This window comes from Nycticebus coucang, chromosome X, assembly GCF_027406575.1.
Source record: "Nycticebus coucang isolate mNycCou1 chromosome X, mNycCou1.pri, whole genome shotgun sequence".
Classification (NCBI taxonomy): domain Eukaryota; kingdom Metazoa; phylum Chordata; class Mammalia; order Primates; family Lorisidae; genus Nycticebus; species Nycticebus coucang.
Window position 1 is genome coordinate 120,031,579 of NC_069804.1, and position 7,238 is coordinate 120,038,816.

The window sequence follows — 7,238 nt, forward strand, 5'->3', positions numbered from 1 at the left end:
TTTTCTTTTTTTCTTACATTCTTTTCTGTTCTTCTCTCTCTTTTTTTTTTTTTTCTTTTTTTTGCCTTGCTATATTACCCAGGCTGGACTCATACTCCTGGATTCAACTGATTCTTTTCACCTCAATCTCCCTGGTAGCTGGGACTATAGGAATGAGCCAACATGTAGAATTTTTTCCAGACAAACCAGTGTTTTATTTTTTATTTGTGCCATAATTTCTAGTGAGTGCCAATGATCACCTGCCGCACTCACACCAGGTTGTCTGTGTAGCCAGCAAACTGAGACTGACCATCAGCAGACCATGCCAGAGAGGTACACTGAGGTGGCTCTGCCTTGCAGCCTGTACTGATTACTTCTTCCTTCAGCTCATCTACAATGATCTTGCCCTCTAAGTCTCAAATCTTGATGCTGGGGCCTGTGGCAGCACAAAGCCAGTAGTGGTTGGGGCTGAAGCACAGGGCATCGATGATGTCCCCACCATCTAGCGTATAAAGGTACTTGTCTTCATTGAGGTCCCAGAGCATGACCTGGCCATCCTTGCCTCTGGAATAACAGAGGGACCCATCTGGCGAAACAGTCACCATGCTCAGATAGCCAGTGCGGCCAATGTGATTGGTCTTCAGCTTGCAATTAGCCAGATTGCACACCTTGACCAGCTTGTCCCAGCCACAAGAGACAATAGGGTTGCTGCTGTTGGGTGAGAAGCAGACACAAGACATCCATTCTGGGTGGCTCTCATCCTGCACAGTGTATTTGCACGACGTGTTGCAAACCATCAAGAGTGTTCCACAACTTGATGTTTTTATCTCAGGATCCAGAGACAATCTGTCGGTTGTTAGAGGAGAAGGCCACATTCAGCATGTCCTTTGTATGGCCTACAAATCATCTTGTGATGGTGCCCGTTGTGAGGCAGAGGCACAGGGTTCCATCCCAGGAGCCTGTGAGTGCAAACTGGCCATCCGAGGAGATGACCACATCACTAACAGAAGTGGGAGTGGCCCCAGAGAGAGCATGCTATGGGATGCCATAGTTGGTCTCATTTCTGGTCAGCTTCCACATGATAATGGTCTTATCTCGAGAGGTGGACAGCATCATGTCCGGGAATTGCAGGGTAGTAGCGATCTGGGTTACCCACCCACTGTGGCCCTTGAGGGTGCCACAAAGTGTCATCTGCTCAGTCATGGTGGCGGTGGGTGCGAGTGTCGTGGCAGCGATGAGAATGGCACCAGACAGCTCAAAGAGACAAGCACCACAACCATTCTAGCAGTGGCCCTACCAACATGTAGAATTTTTAACAATGTTCAAGTAGCTCACAAAAACATAAGAGGCAGGGAAGAGAAGGACAAAAAGTGGAATAAGTAAACAAAAACTAAGTAATTAAATGGCACACTTAATGCCCTATCAAGAATTATTTTCACCAGGCTTGGTGCCTCATGCTTGTAATCCTAGCACACTGGGAACTCAACGTGGGTAGACTGATTGAGCTTAGGAGTTCTAAATAAGCCTGAGCAAGATTGAGATTTGGTCTCTACTAAAATTAGAAATATTAGCTGAGCATTGTGGCTGGTGCCTACATTCCAGCTACTTGGGAGGCTGTGTGGCTGGTGCCTACATTCCAGCTACTTGGGAGGCTGAGGCAAAAGGAACTTTTTTTTTTTTGTCTGAAACAGAATCTCACTATGCAGCCCTCGGTAGAGTGCTTTGGCATCATAGCTCACAGCAACCTCAAACTCTTGGGCTTAAGAGATTCTCTTGCCTCAGCCTCTCAAGTAGCTGGGACTACAGGCGCCCACCACAACCGCCACAATGCCCAGCTATTTTTCTGTTGCAGTTTTTATTGTTGTTTGGCTGGCCTAGTCTGGGTTTGAACCCACCAGCCTCAGTGTATGTGGCTGACACAGTAACCAATGTGCTATGGGCACCAAGCCAACACAGCAAGAACTCTTGAGCTCAAGAGTGAGTTTGCTGTGAGCTATGACGCCACAATACTCTACCCACACAACAGAGTGAGACTCTGAAAACAACAACAATAAAAGAATTACATTTAATGTATATAATGAAAATATTAAAATACATACTGATAGAGTTGATAAAAATACATGATCAACTATAAGCAATCTATATGAAACTCACTTAAACTATAGTGACATGGACATGTTGAAAATAAAAGAATGGAGAATGACAATCATACAAACATTAAGAAGTAAGAATGGTTAGGCTATACTAATATCACATAAAGTAGACTACAGAGCAAAGAAAGTTATTAGGGACAAAGAGTGACATTATATAATGACAAAAGGATCAATTAGTCAAAAAGACATGGTAATACACACTACATAAGTATGCACCAAAAAACACAGTTCCAAAATACGTAAATCAAAATCAAATGTTTGAGTTGGAAAGAGAAATATTAATATTGTATCTAATTCTGCAATGGTAGTTTCTTAAGGTTAGCAGCCTTTTTTGTTGTCCTGGGAAGATGCTAAACAAAAAAAGAAGAAAACAAATCCAAATCAAGCAGAAAGCAGGAAATAGTAAAGATAAAATCACAAATTAATAACATCGTAAACAGAAAGAATAGAGAAACAAATATGCCCAGTAAAGATGGCTCTAGCCTGTAATACCAGCACACTGGGAGGCCGAGATGGGTGGATTGCTGGAGGTCAGGAGTTCGAGACCAGCCTGAGCAAGAGCAAGACCCTCTCTCTAAACAAAAATAAACAGCCCGGGGTTGTAGCTGTAGCCCAAGCTACTTTGGGTGGCTAAGTAAAGAGGATAATTTGAGCCCAGGAGTTAAATGTTGCTGTGAGCTATGACATCAAGGCACTCTACCAAGGGCAACATAGGGAGACTCCATCTCAAGCAAAGAATAAATTAAGGCTCGGTGTCCATAGCACAGTGGTTATCACTCTAGCCACAGACACCGAGGCTGGTGGGTTCGAATCTGGCCCAGGACCAGCTAAAACGACAATGACAACTGCAACAAAATACCTGGGCATTGTGGTGGGCACCTGTAGTCCCAGCTACTTGTGAGTCTTAGGTAAGAGAATCGCTTAAACCCAAGGGATAGAGATTGCTGTGAGCTGTAATGCCATAACACTCTATTGAGGGTGACATAGTGAGACTCTGTCTCAAAAATAATAATAATAATAATTAATTTACAAAAGAAACATAAAGGTTGTTCTTCAAAAAAATAGCAATGAAACTGATAAACTTCTAGCAGAACTGACAATTTTTTTTTAGATACAGTTTCACTTTGTTGCCATTGGTAGAGTGCTGTGGCATCACAGCTCACATTCACACAGCTCAAATTCTCAGGCACAAGTCATCTTCTTGCCTTAGACTCTTGAGTAGCTGGGATACAAGCCCCTTCCACAATAACTGGCTATTTTTAGAGAGGGGGTCTTGCGGTTGCTTGGGATACTCTCAAACTCCTGAGTTCAGGAGATCCACCTGCCTTGGCCACCCAGAATGCTAGGATTCCAGGCGTAAGCTACCACACCCAATAAGACTGACAAATATTAAAAGAGAAAAGAAAAAAGCATTACTACCAGTAATGAAACGGAAGATATTAATATATATCTTCTAGCTATTAAAAATATGATTAAGGAAATATTGCCAACAACTTCATTAATTTATTTATTTTTGGAGACAGAGTCTTACTCTGTCACCCAGGGCCTGAGTGCTATGGTGTCACATCTCACCACAACCTCAAACTCTTAGGCTCAAGTGATTCTCTTGCCTCAGCCTCCTGTGTAGCTGGGAGTACAAGCGCCTGCCACAACGCCTGGCTATTTTTAAAGACAGGGTCTCCTTGTTGCTCAGGCTTGTCTTTAAACTACTGAACTCAACCAATTCACCTCCCCCTGCCTCAGCCTCCCAAATTTCTAGGATTAAAGACATGAGCCACCACACGCGGCCTGACAACTTTATGTTCACAAATTCAGCACCTTAGAAGAAGTGAACAAATTCCTCAAAATTCTAAAATCACCAAAGCACAATCAAGATAAAATAATCGTTATAGTCCTATAACCATTAAAGAAATTGAATTTGTAATTACTGGATCCCCCCAAAATATCTCTAGGCCTAAATAATTTACTGGAAAATTCTACTAAATATTTAAATAATAAAAATTAACATCAATTTTGAACTTAGATGTAAAAATTGTCAATAAATTACAATCAAATCAAAGCCACCAAGATAGAAGAATTGTACACTATGACCAAGTGGGATTTATTCATGTATGCAAGATGTGCTTAACATTTGAAAACCAATTAATGTAATCTACCAGATCATAGACTAAAGAAAATCATGATAATGTAAATTGATAATAGGAGAGGCATTTGATAAAAACCAACAATCATTCATGATTGAAAATAATTTTTCTCAAAATAAATTAAAAAATAATACTTTGTCTCAGCATACTAGGAATAGTATCTTCATCTTGATAAAGAGCATCTACAACAAAACTTGGAGTTACATTATATTTCACAATGACAGAATGCTTTCCTTCGAATATTAAGTAAAAGATAAGGATGTCCACTTTGTTGGAGATCAGACAACAGTACCCTGAAATGAAGGTCTTAGAAGCAAAAGTTTCTTTCTGACCTTCTCCTATCATCCTTCCTTGTTCCTACATTCCCCCTAGGCTAGCTATAGAAACTAGAATCTCTTTTTCCAAAGGCAAGTCAGGCACAATAGCTCATGCCTGATATCCTAGCACTCTTGGAGGCCAAGTGGGTGAATTGTTTGAGCTCAGGAGTTAGAGTCCAGCCTGCTGAGCAGGGGTAAGACCACCTCCTCCGCAAAAAAAAAAAAAAAAAAAAATCACCTCACTTGCCTTGTAGGTAGTTTAGAGAGGTTATTGTAGGTAGTTTACACAGGTAGTTTTGATTGTAGGTTATTTAGACACCCATTCCAGTAAGGGTCCTGCCTCACACTCAGAAGGAATACATGCTGCTCAAGGAAGCTAGGAATAATCTACACAGATGGGCCTTGATGGGTTTCTCAACTCAGTCTATTAGCATTATATCATACATTTTGTCCAACCATATTTCTATATAGCTGTCAATACTTTATTGAACCTAAGCATAAAAATGGACAATTTTCCTTGTACTTTGTATCTCCATTCTGAAGGCTCCCATGTACATATGCAAATAAATCTGTATGTCTTGTACTAACCAATATGCCTTATATCACTGATTTTTTAACAAACTTAAGGGGGCTAAGAGCCTTGGTCCCTGCAACTTTCACTACCCTTTAGTTTGTTTGTTTGTTTGAGACAGAGTCTCACTTTGTTGCACTCAGCAGAGTGTCATGATGTTATAGATTACGGCAACCTTAAACTCTTGGGCTCAAGTGATTCTCTTGCCTTAGCCTCCCAAGTAGCTGGGACTATAGTCACCTGCCACAACAACTGGCTATTTTAGAGATGGGGTCTCTGTCTTGCTCAGGCTGGTCTCGAACCCATGAGTTCAGGCAATCCATCTGCCTCAGCCTCCCAGAGTGCTAGGATTACAGGTATGAGCCACTGAGCCCAGCACCCAGGCTTGTCTTAAATTCATGGCCTCAAGCTATCCTCCTACTTCAGCCTCCAAAAATGCTAGGATTTCAGAAGTGGGCCACTACACCTTACCCATTCCTTTTTGAATTTCCTTTTAAAGTTTCCCCAAATTGACTCTGCACAGTGGCTCACGCCTGCAATCCCAGCACTCTGGGAGGCTGAGGTGGGCAGGCTGCTTGAGCTCCAGAGTTGGAGACCAGCCTGAGCAAGTGAGACGTCATCTCTAAAAAATAGCCGGGCATTGTGGTAGGCACCTGTAGTCTCAGCTATTTGGGAAGCCGAGACAAGAGAATCAACTGAGCCCAAGAGTTTGAGGTTGCTGTGAGCTATGACACTATGGCACTCAACCCCAGGGTGACTGAGACTCTGTCTCCAAAAAAAAAAAAGAAACAAAGAAAGAATTTTCCCTAAATTATAGGAATGTGTAACAAAAGTGAAAAGCACTTGTCATTCTACTTTACTCCCCCCACCTCAGGCATAATTTTGGTAATTTAGGTAATTTTGTAAACATTTTTTTCTATGTACATACTACCATTAAAAAAATCAGATTAATATGTGACATATTTTGATGTCAGTATATATACAGTATATATAGTAAACACAGCAAATTTTTTTAACAGCTACATAAATATCCTCTTGCATTGATGAAGCATGGATGGAGCACAACTTATTTTAACAGTCCTTAATGACAACTCAAGATATATCAAGAACTTTGCTGGACTTGGTGGCTGTAAAGTTGAAGGATATGCCAGTTTTTAATTTATAACTGTTTGTTATGGGTCACTTTTCCACCTGTGGTGTTAGATACTGTCTGTATACCTATACCTTTATCAGCATCAGGTAATTATCAAGTTTTATTAGTCTAATAGGTAAAAACAACATTCATAAAAGAGGCTGTTCTCTTTAGGAATGCACATCATTACTATGTGGAAGAAACCAATTTGAAAAGTCTATATGCTTTATGATTCCAATTATATGACATTCTAGAAAGGAGAGACTATGAAGACAGTGAAAAGTCAGTGGTTATTGGGGTTGGTGGGAGATTAAGTATGTGGAACAAAGATTTTAGGGCACTGAACTTCTTCTGTATGATAATATGCTGGTGAGTATATGTCACTATGTTTGTATAAACTCATGGAATGTAGAATGAACCATAATGCAAACTATGACTGTCTTTGGGTGACAATGATGGATCAATGTAGTTTTATCAGTTCTAACAAATGTACAACTTCATTACAGGATGTTGATAATGGGGGAGGCTATGCATGTGTGGGGGCAGGGGCTGTATGGAAAATGTCTGTACTTTCTGCTCAATTTTTCTGTGAATCTAAAACTAAACAATATAGTTTATTAAAAGTGCTTGGTTGTTTTAAATTCTGTAGCCCTAATTACCATTGAGAATCACCATCCTTTTCTATGTTTATTGGTTAAAGTTTTTAAAATTTAATAGTCATGGCTCTGCATCTGTAGTTCAGTCAGTAGGGTGCAGGCCACATACACTAAGGCTGGTGGGTTAGTATTGAGCCCAGCCTACCAAACAATGACAACTAAAACCAAAAAATAACCATGCTTCATGGCAGGTGCCTGTAGTCTCAGCTACTTGGGAGGCTGAGGAAAGAGAATCACTTAAGCTCAAGAGTTTGAGGTTGCTATGAGCTGTGATGCCATGGCACTC

General features: G+C 40.8%; 1 pseudogene across 1 annotated transcript; it reads right to left on the reverse strand.

Moving 5' to 3' along the window:
* Window positions 1–247: 247 nt before the first annotated feature.
* Window positions 248–1,251, reverse strand: LOC128577635 (receptor of activated protein C kinase 1-like; annotated as a pseudogene). The gene has a single exon (XR_008377604.1). The product of XR_008377604.1 is annotated as a receptor of activated protein C kinase 1-like (transcript).
* Window positions 1,252–7,238: the final 5,987 nt, after the last annotated feature.